Below are 15,695 nucleotides of genomic sequence, written 5' to 3' on the forward strand. Positions count from 1 at the left end.
TCGTACTTCCGGTTTGAAACGAATTTTTGAAGCTGCGTCACGGGCATGACATAATAGCCTGTATTCCAGCGTGCAGACTGGACGTCTGTGCCAGAGTGAGTCTTATTACGTCTTACAGTGTGATGCATTAATGCATGAGTAAGGCTTGGTTCAAACCAATCAGCGCGCTCTATTGTGCAACTTCATTAATATTCATTACTGTCAGACTGTAGATGGCAGAGACGCCACGTTGTGTTGGCAAAACAAGCGTGAAGTGTTGCTTTTATAGTTTGCTGCAGTTAAGTTTGGATTTCATTTTCTCTCTGTGAGAGCTCAGACTCACGTGTGGATTACAGTGTGCGCGACAACAATAACTTACGTGTCCAAGGAGGATTATTGTTTACCTGAGAGCTGTTCTTATCTGCAAACGCTGAGATCCAGATTTGCTTTAGTCTCCTCTTAATAAAGACGCGGCTCTAGTTGCTGGTGATTGTCCTGTCTCTACAGATTTGGTAAGTGAGCGACCAGTGCTCTTTGTTTATTCAGTTCGTATTTTATTAGTATCAAACAAACTATTGCAACGAGTGTAAACAAGTTAGCACTAACAGTTACAACCAAACTATAACCTCGTGTTGGATTTTGTGACCGGAATAACACACGCGGCTTTCTGACGCTACCTGCCGTGTGCATCTAAGTTTCCGGGAAATGCTGAGTTTTTTTTTTTCTCTCATTCGCCGTGCGGTATCAAACATTGCATGAAAAATACACGCTTAGAGCAGTTCTTCGAATCAAATATCACGTTTGTCGGGAGGGACATGAATGAATTCCCTGAATGAAAGAGCCAAACTGCAGTTAAAGTCCACCATTTAATAATTTGGCAAATAATTCGACTACAGATGTCCATGTAAACACAGTCACATTGTCCGCTGTGGTTGTGTGTTTTGACTCTGAAATTCAGCGCGCCCAAATAGACACTCCCACACCAAGCCTCGTTTCTTCCTCCGACACTCCCCCCTAAACAGAGCTGGACACGCCCACTTTTCTGACTTTTTCCAAAGTAGAGGTGTGAAAACACCCTGCTGAAACGAGGGGGTTTCATGGCCCTTTAACACACCACACACAGACTCTTCCATACCCCTCACTGCACACCATCAATATTTAGCATGCACTGCCCTTTAACCAACCCATACTTAAAACAATACTGCCTACATCTATGTGGAAAACTATTCATTGAACAAATCGCTGTCAATTTTACATTGTCCTGTTTTTTTTGGGAGTATGCTGTTGTATTTTGCACTGTCGTCGTATTTGCAATGTCTGTATTTTGCACTGTCGTCGTATTTGCACTGTCTGGAGCCAGCACCTAAGCTTTTCATTCATCATAGCACACGTGCTGCCGATGATGTGACAATAAAAGTGATTTGATCAATTTGAGTTTTATTGAGTCTGAATACGTTGGTAAGCCTATAGAGGTGCATTCAATTAGGACTGGAGCTAAACCCATTCTGTTGACCAGTGATACTGAATGTAGATCAATGTGATCCAAGACCTGTGAAGAGATGATGCCAACCAGGACTTCTCGAGGTATCCATAATCCTGGATCAGGCCGTATTCTGAGCACATTCTGTGGCAGTCATGGAGGAGTGGAGAGCCTGAGACTGATTCTTGAAAGACCCCCATGACAGATGATGTGCGCAGCCTGAACACCCGCCGGTGACCTACTTACACCTGCAGCTTCTCTGTGATGGACGTCCAGTTTTCTCCAGCCTCCGGCACCTAGATTGCAACTCTGCATAAGTTTGGTCATAGGAGAAATGGTTGTGCCCAACTGAGCCTGGTTTCTCTCAAGGTTTTTTTTTTTCCTTCACTTTTTGTCAATGGGGTATATGCTGAAGCATGCTAATAGGACTTTTAATTTGCCATTAACCTGGGTTAAGCGCTTCCGGCGAATTGAATGGCAATGCAAAATCCGGTGCGTTTAAGGTCTGTTTTCTTTTAAAAATCTGCGATCTTCACTAGCTGAGTGATATCCGATTTAAAGTGGGTCTCAGATTGTACAAGAAGCACAGTATTAAATTACATTTCCCATGCCATATGTTCATTATATGAGCATTTATTTTCCCCCTGTATATTCAATAGAGCTTCTGCATTAGCCTGCCAATTCTGACGGGCGCGTGCGAGTAAACGGCTTTTTAACTCGTTTTACGCTTGAGCAACTAAATAAATGCTAAAGATTATTTAACTGAATGTATTTTAATGACATTACAACATCGATGCTGTATAAGGAACCGTATAAAATGAGAAAAAGTTCACAAAAACAGGTCACTGGAAGTGTATCAGCATGGGAACAACACTAGCCCGGCATATACCCTATTGGTCAAGTTTTTTTTCTCACCAATGTTGCCACTGGCTTGCTTGAATTGGGACTTGTGGAGCTGTGCATCAATGGATTTGCTCTTCAGTGTTTGGACTCACAGCAGTGAAAATGTGCATATAGTATTATGGAAACTAATTTACTGAATAAATTCCAGCATGTGGATCAAAAAAAAAATATTTAGTTTTACCAGATAATGTCATAATAAAAATGGGCAATGGCAATGGGGTGGCATTAATTGACAAACCAGCTGACCACATTGCACAACTACTGAATGTTGTTTTAGTCATTCTAAAATCCCTTAGCCAAAGTCCATTAAACTGGTTTGGAATTATTAGATCTGTCTTGAGTGGCTGCGCTCCCAAAGAGCATTCTCACACCTCTAAAAGCCACCACGGGTTCATTGCATTTCTGCTTCATCTTCTGAGGCACAAGTAATTTATTATATAAGAAAACAAATCCCAGAGTGGATTCTCCTGTCACAACAAATTCTATTTTTAAAATGTGTTTATTTGTTAGTTAGTTAGTTAGTTAGTTAGTTAGTCAGTCTGTCTTTTGGATTTGACCAATTGGATAAAAATGGTGTATCAGTCACAAATCTATAGAGCAGGGGTCACAAATCCTGGTCCTGGAGGGCCAGTGTCCTAACAGGGTTTAGCTCCAACTTGCCTCAACACACCTGCCTGGATGTTTCAAGTATACCTAATAAGACCTTGATTAGCTGGTTCAGGTGTGTTTGATTAGAATTGGAGCTAAAATCTGCATGACACCGGCCCTCCAGAAACAAGTTTGGTAACCACTGCTATAGACCATCATTCCAGGGGGTCAGTTTGATTTTTTTACAATATAGCAGCTAGATTGTTCAACTGACCAACAAATAATCAGTTTGGACTAGCATAGGACCTTTTGTCAGTAAACAACCAGCTCTTTTACTGTCCTTTCTTATAAATAAAATGATTGAACAATTCAATTTCCAATATTATTATTATTATTTTTTTTATACATGTAGTACTTTACCTTCATTTTCATTGTTATATAAGTTAGATTAACATTTAAATGACTAGTTCACCCAAAAATGAAACTTCTTTTAACTACTCGCCCTCATGTCGTTCCAAAACCCTGAGATCGTCATTCATTTCCAGGACACAAATTATGATATTTTAAAGAGCCCTTATTATGAATTTAAAAAGGTCACATTTTGGTTTTGGGGGTCTCCAACAAAAGTCTGATATGCATGCAAGGTCAAAAACACTTTTATTGTCTTATAATATGCATTTATTTTTACCTAATTATCCCAATGACTCCCATATGATTTGTTCAACGATTTATTTGTTCCCAAACCCCTTATTAGTGTGATGCTGGTCTGTGCTAATTGGTCCGATGACCCAGTCTGTTGTGATTGCTCTACTGCGTCCAGCGTGAGACAGAGAGAGATGCCCACCACTGCTTATTAGCATTTTTAAAGTAGTCAGAGTGTAGTGTATGTGTGAGCAGAATGCAAGAGTGCATTAAAGCAGTTTAACACCAGCATATTGCTCTATTCTTAGCCATTAGTAAAAACAGTGACACACACTCAATATTGATCCAAACAGTGGCAAAACTGAACTTTAAAACTATTCTGGTGGCCATTGCTACGACAAACGGCAGTGTGTGGCGAGCTCACAATTGCATTTAAATCCGTAAACAAATCGGTATGCAGCGCGTTTAAAACCAGGTTGAAAATGCGGCGCATACCGATTTGTTTACGGATTTGAAAGTAACACAAGTAACAAAACACAATTAAACTATAAAATTAAATACATAATTTGCAAGCTACACTGTAAGCCCGGACAGGTTGATTGAACTTAAAAAATTTATGGAAACTCGCTGCCCTAAAAAAGCTAATTTCGTCTTGTTGAAAAAACAAAACTTTTTAAATTTATTGTATTTAAGTTTTCAAATGCATTTGATTAAATATTTAGTTGACTGAAATAAAGGTTTTTAGTACAACACTACTGAAATCTTAGGTACAATAAACCTAAAAAGTATTGTTTTTTCAACAAGACGAAATTAGCTTTTTTAGGGCAGCGAGTTTCCATAAATTTTTCAAGTTCAATCAACCTAAACTTGAAACATAAAATCTCGACCTGAATGTTATGACAGAAATAATTTTAAACTTAGCTATTCACTATAACTGATTTAATGAAAATACCCCTAATTACAAGCAAGGACAAAGAATAATAATTTACTTTACACTTTATTTAAAATAATTTAGAAATATCACTCCGAAACAAGTGACAAAACAAGAAAATGCCTTGTATAACAATTTGTCAATATTTATTGTTATAAATCTTATTAAAACACTTGTTTAAAATATTTCAATAAATTTTTACAAACATATCCAGATAATAAACAACCACAAGACATTAATACATTGTAACATTATCGAATATTTACACTTGCCAAACACTAAGGCATAGTTTTAGGTTTTTTTAACTCACAGTTAGGACAGCAAGCCAGAAGGAACATGCCTTTTTTGTATCAGTTTACATGACAAGCCAGAATCTTACCCTTCAGCGTCTTCTTACCAAAACTTGTTGAATAAAAAGAAGGGTATTGTCCATGCATTTTGTGTAGCCTAGGTGCAGTGCATAGGTTGATCCAAAAAGACACATGGCCTGGGGTATATTGTCTATATTGTCCATTACAACATTTCCCTCCAAGATGATTCCCACAGAGGATGAGTGGAGGTGGAAGGACAGGGGTTGCAGAGCCACATCGTCATTTTCTCGGTTAAGAATTCCAACGGGCACATGTTGATTTGAGTCTCCATCATCTGAAGCCTGACAACAATACATAGATAACATAAATATATCTTAGAGGTGTACATTTGATTTTAATATATATGAATTGTATTTAATTTTTTTTAGTTGTATGCAAGCATAATTTGTTAATTGTATACCCAAACATATCTAGTATTCAATGATATATAAAAATACTACAAAATATTAAATTTTTTTTTTGTATACAAGTCATTGCATACGGCATAAAAAGACTTGATATAATTAAATTACGAAATATTTTATTAATGATACTTTCAAAACATGCTTTGAAGAACTGCTTCAAACTACTGGAAGCACTCAAATGAAAACACCTCGCATGTCAGTGAGGTCAGAGGCCTGAGGTGTTGCAGAGAAACAACATTATATCATTTGTCAACATGAGAGAAAGTGCATTTTCATGTATCATAATTTAGTCTCTGTTACTGAGCATTTCTAAAGTAATTATATCAATTTCAAAATTCAGCACACAATGGCATCAATTTATATCAATGGCATGTACAAACAATGGCATACACAAACCTTGACATCTTGTAGTAGATAAAAATCTGTCCAGTGAGACCTCTCTGTGACCTGAAGATCTGAATCAGTTGTGGGCAGTGATGATCAAGAGACCAATATAATTCTTGCTAACTATCTGGTTGGATTCCTGATACACCTGTAGTAGTAAAACACACAAAAAAGTTCATTAACATCAGAGAAATGTCAAAATTAAACAACTGTCAAACTAGCATGTTATCATGTGTATCAATACTGTACTCTTTTTATTACAAATACATTCCTGATATATGCATGGAAATGGCTGGCTTCTTGCATAGCTCCCATGTTTAAATCTGCAATGTTTTAATAAGTACCATATTTTGTCACAAGCTAATGAGCAATACTTACATTTTCATCTCATCCTGGTTGGCCTTGCTTTGACCTTTCTGGAATCTACAGTCACAAAAATATACATTAGATTACTAGCTGACAAAACACATTTACATATTTTGATCTGTTATCTCCAAATTTCCCACAAACAGCTATTGTTAACCAAAAGAATTATAAAGCTACAGTTAATTATTTATGTAGCTTTCATTCTAATTAACTGAAAAATCACTTGCTAAGACTGATGAGCACGAGGTTGCATATCTTTCAAAAAATGTCAACTAACATGAATTCGTATTTCCGAAGAAAGGGGCAAATCTCAATGTATCATAGTCTGTTAATACTTTACTTACAAAAAAACGTTTAAAACAGCTCAGGTTAATGTTACTCTAAACATCTGACGATACATAACCACCACTGCAAAAATATTCATTTTACACAACAGATAATGCGGATGACTCATCGAATACAGCACATTAAACTTTATATGTGACGACCTCATAAAGCATGTTTTCACGTACAGCAACTGTAACGTTAGTTACAGCCGCAATCGGTTATAACGTGGCATAAATGAACACGCTAACACAGGCAAAACTTACATGAACTATTTTACATAATATATGATCGATATCACGATCCCATTACGCACGTCTTTGCACTTTTCACGTCTTAGAGCTGTATATAAATGTGGCGATGGCGGTTGCGATTGACCGGAACAATAACATCCTAACGTCAGACACAGTTTAATCTTACATGTGGTTTTCTTGCTAACGGTTACATACTTTGTTTATTAATGGAAAACAATGTGGATTGTTTGAGACAAAAGTATGAAATCGTACTCACAGTGATCAGCAGCCATTAGAAAATGCGCGCTCACGCTGTGTTCACCAGTGACGTCAGCCCAAAGACAAAGAGCCAATCACATTTCCCCTTACACATCACTCCTTTGACAACAGACTAAAACAAGCTCTGTTAAGTACATTCAATTTAAACAATCCAGTAGAATCAAAAATATCATGCAAATCGTACAACAAACTAAACAAATTGAGTAACTGAGCAAAAAAGTTGGAATTTATGTTTATTGAATCTAAGTATTTTGAATTAATACAACTTTAGGGATAACAGTGTAGAGAAAACATGGAGTCAACCATTTTAATCGCACTTAAGTTACTTACACTTGTGAAATGGAGGAAGAAACTGATTTATGAACTGTGTGCTGTAAAGTTCCTGGCAAGCTCTGACAAAGCCGCACACATCGTCTTTTTTGATCCTTCCTTCAACAAACGGCCAATGAATGCCCCGTTGTAAGAGTGTAGATTGCTGATCATCAAAAAAATGATGGGAACACAGCACAAGGCTGGGGCTATAATGCTGAGATATTTTTACAAAAATAAACTTCAACCACTGACTCTTCACAGCCACATCTTAGGGTAGGGAAAATAACTTTGCCTCACACTTCAGAGCACAGCATCTTCGTGACGTGATTTAACCAAAATCTGCAACAGTGATTGTCTTCCTCTTTTTTTCTGAAGTGTTTGTGGGCGGGGCCAGAGCATTCAGATTTCCCAGATGAGTGGGGCTTGAATTTTATATCAACATCACGCCGGCACAGCTAAAGACTTGTTGCCATGATGATTCATTCAAACCACTACGAGTAGACTCTTTTATAGATGGATCAGTCTTAAACATGGTGCACTTTCATATTTAGGTCTTAGCTGGATATTTCATCGGAAGGTCATTTTCAAAAACCCATAATAGGGGCTCTTTAATGAAATTTGAGGGCTCCCTCATCCTCTGAGGTCAGTGACAATAAGAGACATTGAAAGCCCAAGCAAGAACCCAAAAATATTGTCAAAGCCATGTGACTCTAGTGATTCAACTACGATCATACAAAGCTACAAAAACTGTCTTGTACATACATACATATATATATTCTCCTGTGAAATATGGTGCAGCGGTGCAACATGCAAGCATTGTATTGCACATTGTAAACATGCACCATGATCTAACAAAGAAGAAATTAACAATCTTTTTTTTTATTATTATTTAATCTTTTGGCACACAAATGTGTTTTTGGAGCTTCATATAATTACAGTTGTCCAATAAAGACACATGGGATGCTTTTACAATGGTTTTTGGTTACTATTCTGAACATTTTGCTGCTTAAGAAAGAGGAAACTCTCAGATTTCATCTAATTTATCTTAACTTGTGGTGCAATGATGAACAAAGGTCTCAGGTTATTGGAACTGCACAAATGTTTGTAATTAATGAACAGAAGTTTAATATTTGTGTCAACTACTCCTTTAAAGCCTCATTGCTGGGAGTAATTTGCAGTAACATTGACCTGGAATGAGCCTGACTCTGATATCACAGATGTTCAAAGATGGTACTGAAACAGCTTGCCAGGGTGACGGATGAACTCACCCCCATCTTCTGCAGGATGGAGGATTGGCTGAATGGATGGAGGAATCAGCCATGTTCCCTGAAGTGAAAGGCCTGCTGCTGCCTGCCATGATGAGGATGAGAAGAGAGACTAGGTAACAAGTGGCTTGCTGCTGGGTGTCTGTTAGCCAGAGGAGCCATCACCAGCCATCCGGAGACATGGAGATAAAGGTCACTCACTGAGGGGCATCCAACACACCATCTTGCTTCTGTCTCTCCTCATTCTTCCATCTCCTTTCTCTTGCTTCTACCCTTACCCTAAAATCTGTGGCCAGTGTAGGTATTGTACAATATTGAAGGTAACCTCAGTCTGCAAAGTCTCAATTTCGGTTTAAATAACAGCCATCGTGTGCATTTAAATGAACCAAATGCAATTACACCAGGAAGTCAGTTTTTTTAATTAAACCATTTTTGTCTGAACAACACCAGCATAACACTTTACCACATTTAAGCCCATCTTTTTTAGATAAAACTTGCGAAACATTTAATTTTGAAGCCTGTATAAACTGTTACAGTTTTTTGTATATTTTGATTAGGTATAGAAATATTTCATTTTCATGTCGGCTTAGTCCCTTTATGTGTATGTATATAAATATATATATAAATATATATATATATATATATATATATATATATATATATATATATATATATATATATATATATATATATATATATATATATAGACAGAATAATATCTAAAAAACTAAAAGTGAATAAGTGTACAAAATATAATGTTTTCAGTGCAACAACGCTCAACAAGGCATTCCAAATAACATGACAGGCAACATGCTGCCTTCCCCGCCCACCTCTAAACACTACTCCAGTCAGGCAAACGCTGCACTAGTCACAAAAAAAAAACATTAATGTAATTTTCCTATAACCAACAGCGGGTCTGCCGTTTGCAAACACTTTGGTTTCTGTACATTTATAGCTGTGTATAAGAGACAGGGCTCGAAATTTCGACCGTTTTGTTCGCATACAGTATACGCCCCAAAATTGTATCTATGCAATGTCAAAATATATTTGGGAGTGCATGAAATTGATGTCGTGCGACCAGTTTTCACAGCAAAATGTTCACCACGTGTAGGAATTAGGAGGCATTACCACACTAATCTTTGCACCTAAAAACGGCAAACGCAGCGCTCAGGAATGGTTTAAAACAGTTGACATGTCAACTTGGAATAAGAGAGCTACGAAAACAGCCACGAAAACATAAAGGTCTGGATCCGAGAGAATGAAAACAACACTGACAGATTTAGTAAAAACCACTTAAAGTTACAAATAATGGCACATCTGATTAGTGATCAAGTGATGAATGTCAATCCAGCATTTACGCTTTTCGAAGAGTGGATAAAAGACTTCCAGTGGTTAAAGTCCACTATGAAAATGACTAAAGCATTCCCCGCAAAGCCGGTGGGACAGAATTTTCAGGTAACAGTGTTTGCCACTGAATCTACACATTTTAAGCATGAGATGTTCTAACATGATTTAATCCTTCATTTCATCGTCACGATGCTGTCAATCGTGCGACTGATACCACGTTCACCATCGCTAAAGAGCATACATTCACCGAGATGATTATAATATTGCAGCTCATAAAAAGACAGTTACTGCTATTAAGATGACGTATGCAAATAATAAGTTATATGTCAATATCATCTCTGCAATATCAGAAACCACCCGTGAGAACAGCAGTTATTATTGTTAACTAATAATAGGGACTGTAAATTAAAATCAGAGAAAATCTCTGGCTTTTTTTTTTTTTGCTGTATCGAAAACAAACCGAATCATGACACCACTGTGTTGTATCGAACCAAACCGAACCGTAATTTTTGTGAACCGTTACACCCCTAGTATATATATATATATATATATATATATATATATATATATATATATATATATATATATATATATATATATATATATATGAGCAATATCACACGAATAGCAGTGCGATATGGCTTTGTATCGGCACTCGTGGGGGGCCTGCATTAGTGTCCCACCACCCACCAGTGCAGTGATGATATACAGCCATATCACACTGCTACAAGTGTGATATTGCATTTTTACAACAGTTCAACAACAGATGGCAAAAATGTGTATAGAAATGAAAATCAAAAACCAAAGTCTAAAAACTTTTGTAAAATGAAATACTTTCTTCTTCTACCAATTAGTCACATCTGCAGCTAACGTCAGAACAGCAGAAACTGCTGCAGTACTTAACCAAAGTCATTTTAGAGCTAGTATTTGAATGATTCTCTTGCAGAATGTCTAAAGTAATGACAAAAAAGCTGATTTTGCTCACATTTAAGGTTTTTTTTTTTTTTTTTTTAAAGCTGAACGGCATGAAATGCCATCAGTCTAAAGAGATTGCCCAGTATTTCTCTGTTGCAATCGGGATATCACAATAATTAACCCTAAAAAAGCCAAATCGGGGCCAACACTAGATTAGTGTTGTGTTTGTGATAAGGAAAAAATTCTAAAACACATGCAGGCATTTTTTCTTTTTGCTGAACTAGTCTGCAGTAACAAAAACGGGAAATACATTGGAAACCACCAGACGGCCAACCAAAAAGTAACTAGTGGCCAACACAAAATACGTTTACATTCCTAATATGAGAGTCCCATCTCACACTCAATTCACAACAATTATATAGTATAAACCAGCACAACAACATACAAAAAAAGAGAGATCAATTTAGACTGGCTCCTGTTTAATAATGATTTGATCAGCTGTAGTTAGAAATTATAATGTTTTTCTCTTCTAAGGGCTTATTATGCGGTTTCTGTTGCCATTTTGTAGATAGACAACGTCAATAATCTTTGCTCTGCTTAATGACAGGCTAATGGCCACCAACAAGCTGGCTCTCAAAAATTATAAATATTTTAAATAGACTCTATCCTTATAAATAAACTGTATAGTTGTGATCTAAACATCTACATTCTTGACTAAAAAAGCCTCAATAGGCTTCTACAAACTGAGTGTCCTCTGCTTGTTGCTGTACTGTATGTGTCTACAAAGGTGAAGAGTCTGGACGAGTGCTGTTGCTTGCAGATTATTGCACAGCAATCAAATTCAAGAACCGTACAGAACAGTTTTCTGTATCTTTAAAGTCAAAATTATTAGCCCCCTGAATTATTCGCCCCCATTTATTTTTCCCCCCATTTTCTGTTTAACAGAGAGATTTATTCACATTTTTAAACATAATAGTTTCAATAACTCATTTCTAATATCATATTTATTTTATCTTTGCCAATGATTACAGTACTTTTCAAGCACTAGTACTCAGCTTAAAGTGACATTTGAAGGCTTAACTAGATTATTTATTTTAACTAAGCAAGTTAGGGTAATTAGCAAATCATTGTATATTAACTTAAAGTTACTTATACCATGTTTTATATACAAAGTTAATTAAACTTAACTTAAAGGGGCTAGGAATGTCAGTGTGAGCATACATAGTAAATGTGTCAATTCGATTCATTCAATTGTTTATTCCAATATATAATGTCTTAGAAAACACGCAAAGAAATAAAACTCAAATATGCACATTTTCACAGTGTTTTTATATGGAAAACCACTCTGCCCTCAGTAACATTTAAAGATGCTTTTATTGCATTTTTTTTTGTACATGGCTCTAATGCTGTGTTTACACCAGACATGGAAGGAGCATCAAGCGTGAGTGATTTACATGTTAAGTCAATGCAAACGCGTGAATAGATATCCTGCGACGCGATACGCGCAAATGGCGTGGTGCGAATTGAGCATTTTGTGTATTTGACGTGCGTTTCACACAAATGTCTCGAGTTCAAATGAAGCGGATTTGACATGCGAATGCAGCGAGTAAACGCAAATGTTCACACAGCTATTTATGCATAAATAGCGCAATTTCTCAATGGAATCCACGTCTGGTGTGAACAGCATTCAGGTGCACAAAATAGCTCCTCCTACTGCAGATCCTTTTGGCACTCAATAGTTATGTTTCTCTGTTTTGAGCCTGTCCAAAAATCTACTCCCTGAAGTGAGTTGCCACAGCAAATGTCTTTAACAGACTGTTCTTTTTCCTGTGGGTTTTCTCCAGGTGCTTCGGTTTCAACCACAATCCAAACACATGCGCTATAGGTTAATTGAATAAACTAAATTGGCCATAGTTTATGTGTGAATAGATGTTTCCCAGCACTGTTTTGCAGCTGGAAGGGCATTCACTTTGTAATAACATATGCTGGATAAGTTGGCAATTCATTCCGCTGTGGCGACCCCTGATAAATAAAGGCACTAAGCCAAAAATAAAATTAAAAAAAATGTATGAAAGCAAGGTTAGGGCACTTCCATCCAATCAAACTAAGCCAAAAATCCATAAAGCCATTACAGCCTGCATTAATGAGAAATCTGTGAATCATACTCATGTGATCAGAACAATTAAGAAGCATTTGTTGACAAATCCGGAGACAGCAGAGAATATTGGCTATTCAGATCAGCTGATGCCATCCAGTGGCAAAAGCCTCTCGTTTCCCTTTCTCTTCCTTTTCACTCGGAAATCTGCAGGATTCTGCATTTATTTGGGAATAAGCAACAGTGGCTGTGTTCATCCAGCAGTGCAAACACATCACATGGACTTTATTAAATATGCAGCTGTCCATCAGAGCATGACTCTGCATGATTTCCATCTGCATATTCCGCGGCGTGTGCCTATAAATAAGTGTGTAAATACATTTTACACAATAAATGGATGGGGGAAACCACATTATGAAAAAGAAAATATATCTGAAGCAAAGTAAAAGCACACACACACACACACAGACACAGAGAAGACAAAAAAGAGTCCAGAACCGGGAGGTTTGGGCATTCACCTTGATTTCCTCGGGATTCATTTATTTCTTAGCTAATAAGGCAGAACTGTGTTGCTACGGTAACAGTTTTGCCCATTTCCTGCAAAGCCCAGAGGGCTTTTCACTTCCTGGCACATGTTTGAAGATAAGGCGGGAACTTCCTGTTCTCCTGAGGGACCACAACACAGCAGAGGACGAACTGAAACACAACATTGTGCAGGACTGGATCTTTAACATACATTGTCCCTGTTGATTGGCATGTTTGTAGAGTGATTTACTTGCATTACCACAATAACACAAGTTTTCTGAAGAGACACAAACACTTTAGAGAATGAATATAACTAACGCATGTATAGAAATATTAATCAGCTTTAAGGTTCAGAGAATTTAACCTTAAAATAAAGGGCCATTTCATACACCTGGTGCAATAAGGCGCAAGACATACATGGCACGAATTGTTGCTATTATCAGACCAACACAACCCTAATTTTCCAGCTTTGTGTCTCATCATTTAAATAGTAAATCTATTTGTTCCACTTTGTGTACTCATGGGTGTCTCCGGTCTAGAAAAGAGGTGTGTTAAGGCACATTGTTGGCACGTTGCTATTTTGATGAACTAAAATAGACTATGCAATAGACACGTTGAAAGCAGGTTTAAAGTCCAGCGCAGAGCACGTTAGTTGTGCGCCTTAAACGTGTAGACATTGCTTAATACACACAGGATGTACAGCATTGCACAAATATCTTTACAAATGAAAATAAAAGTATTAAGTTATTACAAAAATTATTATTTTCTACATAAATATGAAAACCATTAGCTTTAATGCCTTCATCTCTAGGCCCTTTTTTAGTTTATTCAAAACAATTTGCTTTTGTATTATGTTATTATTAGCAGTATTATTTATTATATGCATATTTATATTTGTTTTCATGAAAAGAGTTTAGATTGTCCTCCTGTCGGGGAACAAAATGTAATATGCATGCTAAAAGATGTCTTCAGTGGAGTGCATACAACACCATTTCTGTTATCTATAAAAGTAAAGTAGAGTAAAAGTAAAGTAAATAGACAAGAAAAAAGGCTGAATGAAGGAGGCTCATTCTTTATCCTCGCTGCAGATGGTCTGTTTAAATGGCTAGTGAAGCGTTCCGTTTTTCCACTTACACATTCCGCAATGTAAATAGCAAAAGCACTATGGCCTGATGCAACTGACTCTTAAAAGGGAATAGGAGATGAGACTCTGATTAGTTTAATGTACATTATACACAAAACACATCCAAAGTTCATTAAATGAATAAGCACAACCTTGTTAGATACACCAGGGCGCAAAGCATTTTAAATTAGCAAAAGTGGATTCGAACATGCGCTTAATGCTTTTGCACCATGAACTTTAGACTTTGTGCCTAGATCATTAAAATAGAGCCCAAAGCGTGACCAGCAAAAATGATAATGAAAAATACTTCAGTTATACTTTACTAATATTATAACTGAACTTAAAGAAGAATTAAATTGTCCATTTTTATTTCTCCCCAGAAAAATCAAAGCCCTATGTACATTCATTTCACCTCACAATATTGATCACCTCTCTCTTTACTCAAACCTTATTTGAAAGCTCAAAATTAAAACAATGATGCCCTTTTTAAGACTAAAATTCTATTTAAATTGGATATGTTCAAGCAAATAAATTTAGTTCTGAATGATTTGCTCAAGAATCAAACATTCAAAACAGTTGTTTTTGTTTTTTTGTTGATCTTTAACACTAAAGCTATACATTTTTATAATTGCTTGAACAAAGCAAAAATGCTTGTTTCATTACATATATGAGTGTTGCTTCTGTTCGGGGTCGACAACTTCATGTATGTTTTTAGAGATATTAAAATGCACTTAAAAAGTCTGAGAATACAAACCAACATCAGATTAAAATGGTCCATTTTGTCTCTTTGTCTTGCTGAGCGATTTCAAGTACAGTAAGTACTCTGGTAAAGTTTAGATTTGAGTAAGTGTAGAAATGTATTTGTAACTTTATTCATTTGATAGACAATTTGGTTCAAAAAGACTTATAATTTAGGAGGCATTCAGTGATTCAACAAGAAAAGACAATACACAATAGTTGCTAATTATATGAAGGAACTGTTAGTGCTATAGTATGGAGGGGTGAGGTTTATATATATAATAATTCAGGGGGTGGCAATAATTCTGACTTTAACTATATACATATAGAAAGAAGAATGGTTCTACAAGTGCTTTGTCAAGCCCACTGACCTGAGTGAAGCACACTTCCTAAATGCAGCTTTTTTTTTTTTTTTTTTTTTTTTTAGATATGGAGTGATTGTAAGAAAGTTTTTCAGCTGGAAATGTGCAAAAAGTGGGTTTGTCTAACCA

At 36.5% G+C, this 15,695-nt stretch overlaps 1 protein-coding gene and 1 long non-coding RNA gene across 2 annotated transcripts in view; both read right to left on the reverse strand.

Moving 5' to 3' along the window:
• The window catches only part of dab1a (DAB adaptor protein 1a), a 696,745-nt gene that overhangs the window by 644,755 nt on the left and 36,295 nt on the right, over positions 1-15,695 (reverse strand). The gene's annotated exons all lie outside the window — the stretch shown is intronic.
• LOC110439054 (uncharacterized) lies at positions 5,431-6,942 on the reverse strand. The gene is made up of 4 exons (XR_002457558.3): positions 6,883-6,942; positions 6,061-6,105; positions 5,695-5,830; positions 5,431-5,511 (listed from the first exon to the last, which is right to left on the reverse strand). It is a non-coding gene; the product is annotated as an uncharacterized lncRNA (long non-coding RNA).

This window comes from Danio rerio, chromosome 20 (genome assembly GCF_049306965.1).
Source record: "Danio rerio strain Tuebingen ecotype United States chromosome 20, GRCz12tu, whole genome shotgun sequence".
NCBI classification, from domain to species: domain Eukaryota; kingdom Metazoa; phylum Chordata; class Actinopteri; order Cypriniformes; family Danionidae; genus Danio; species Danio rerio.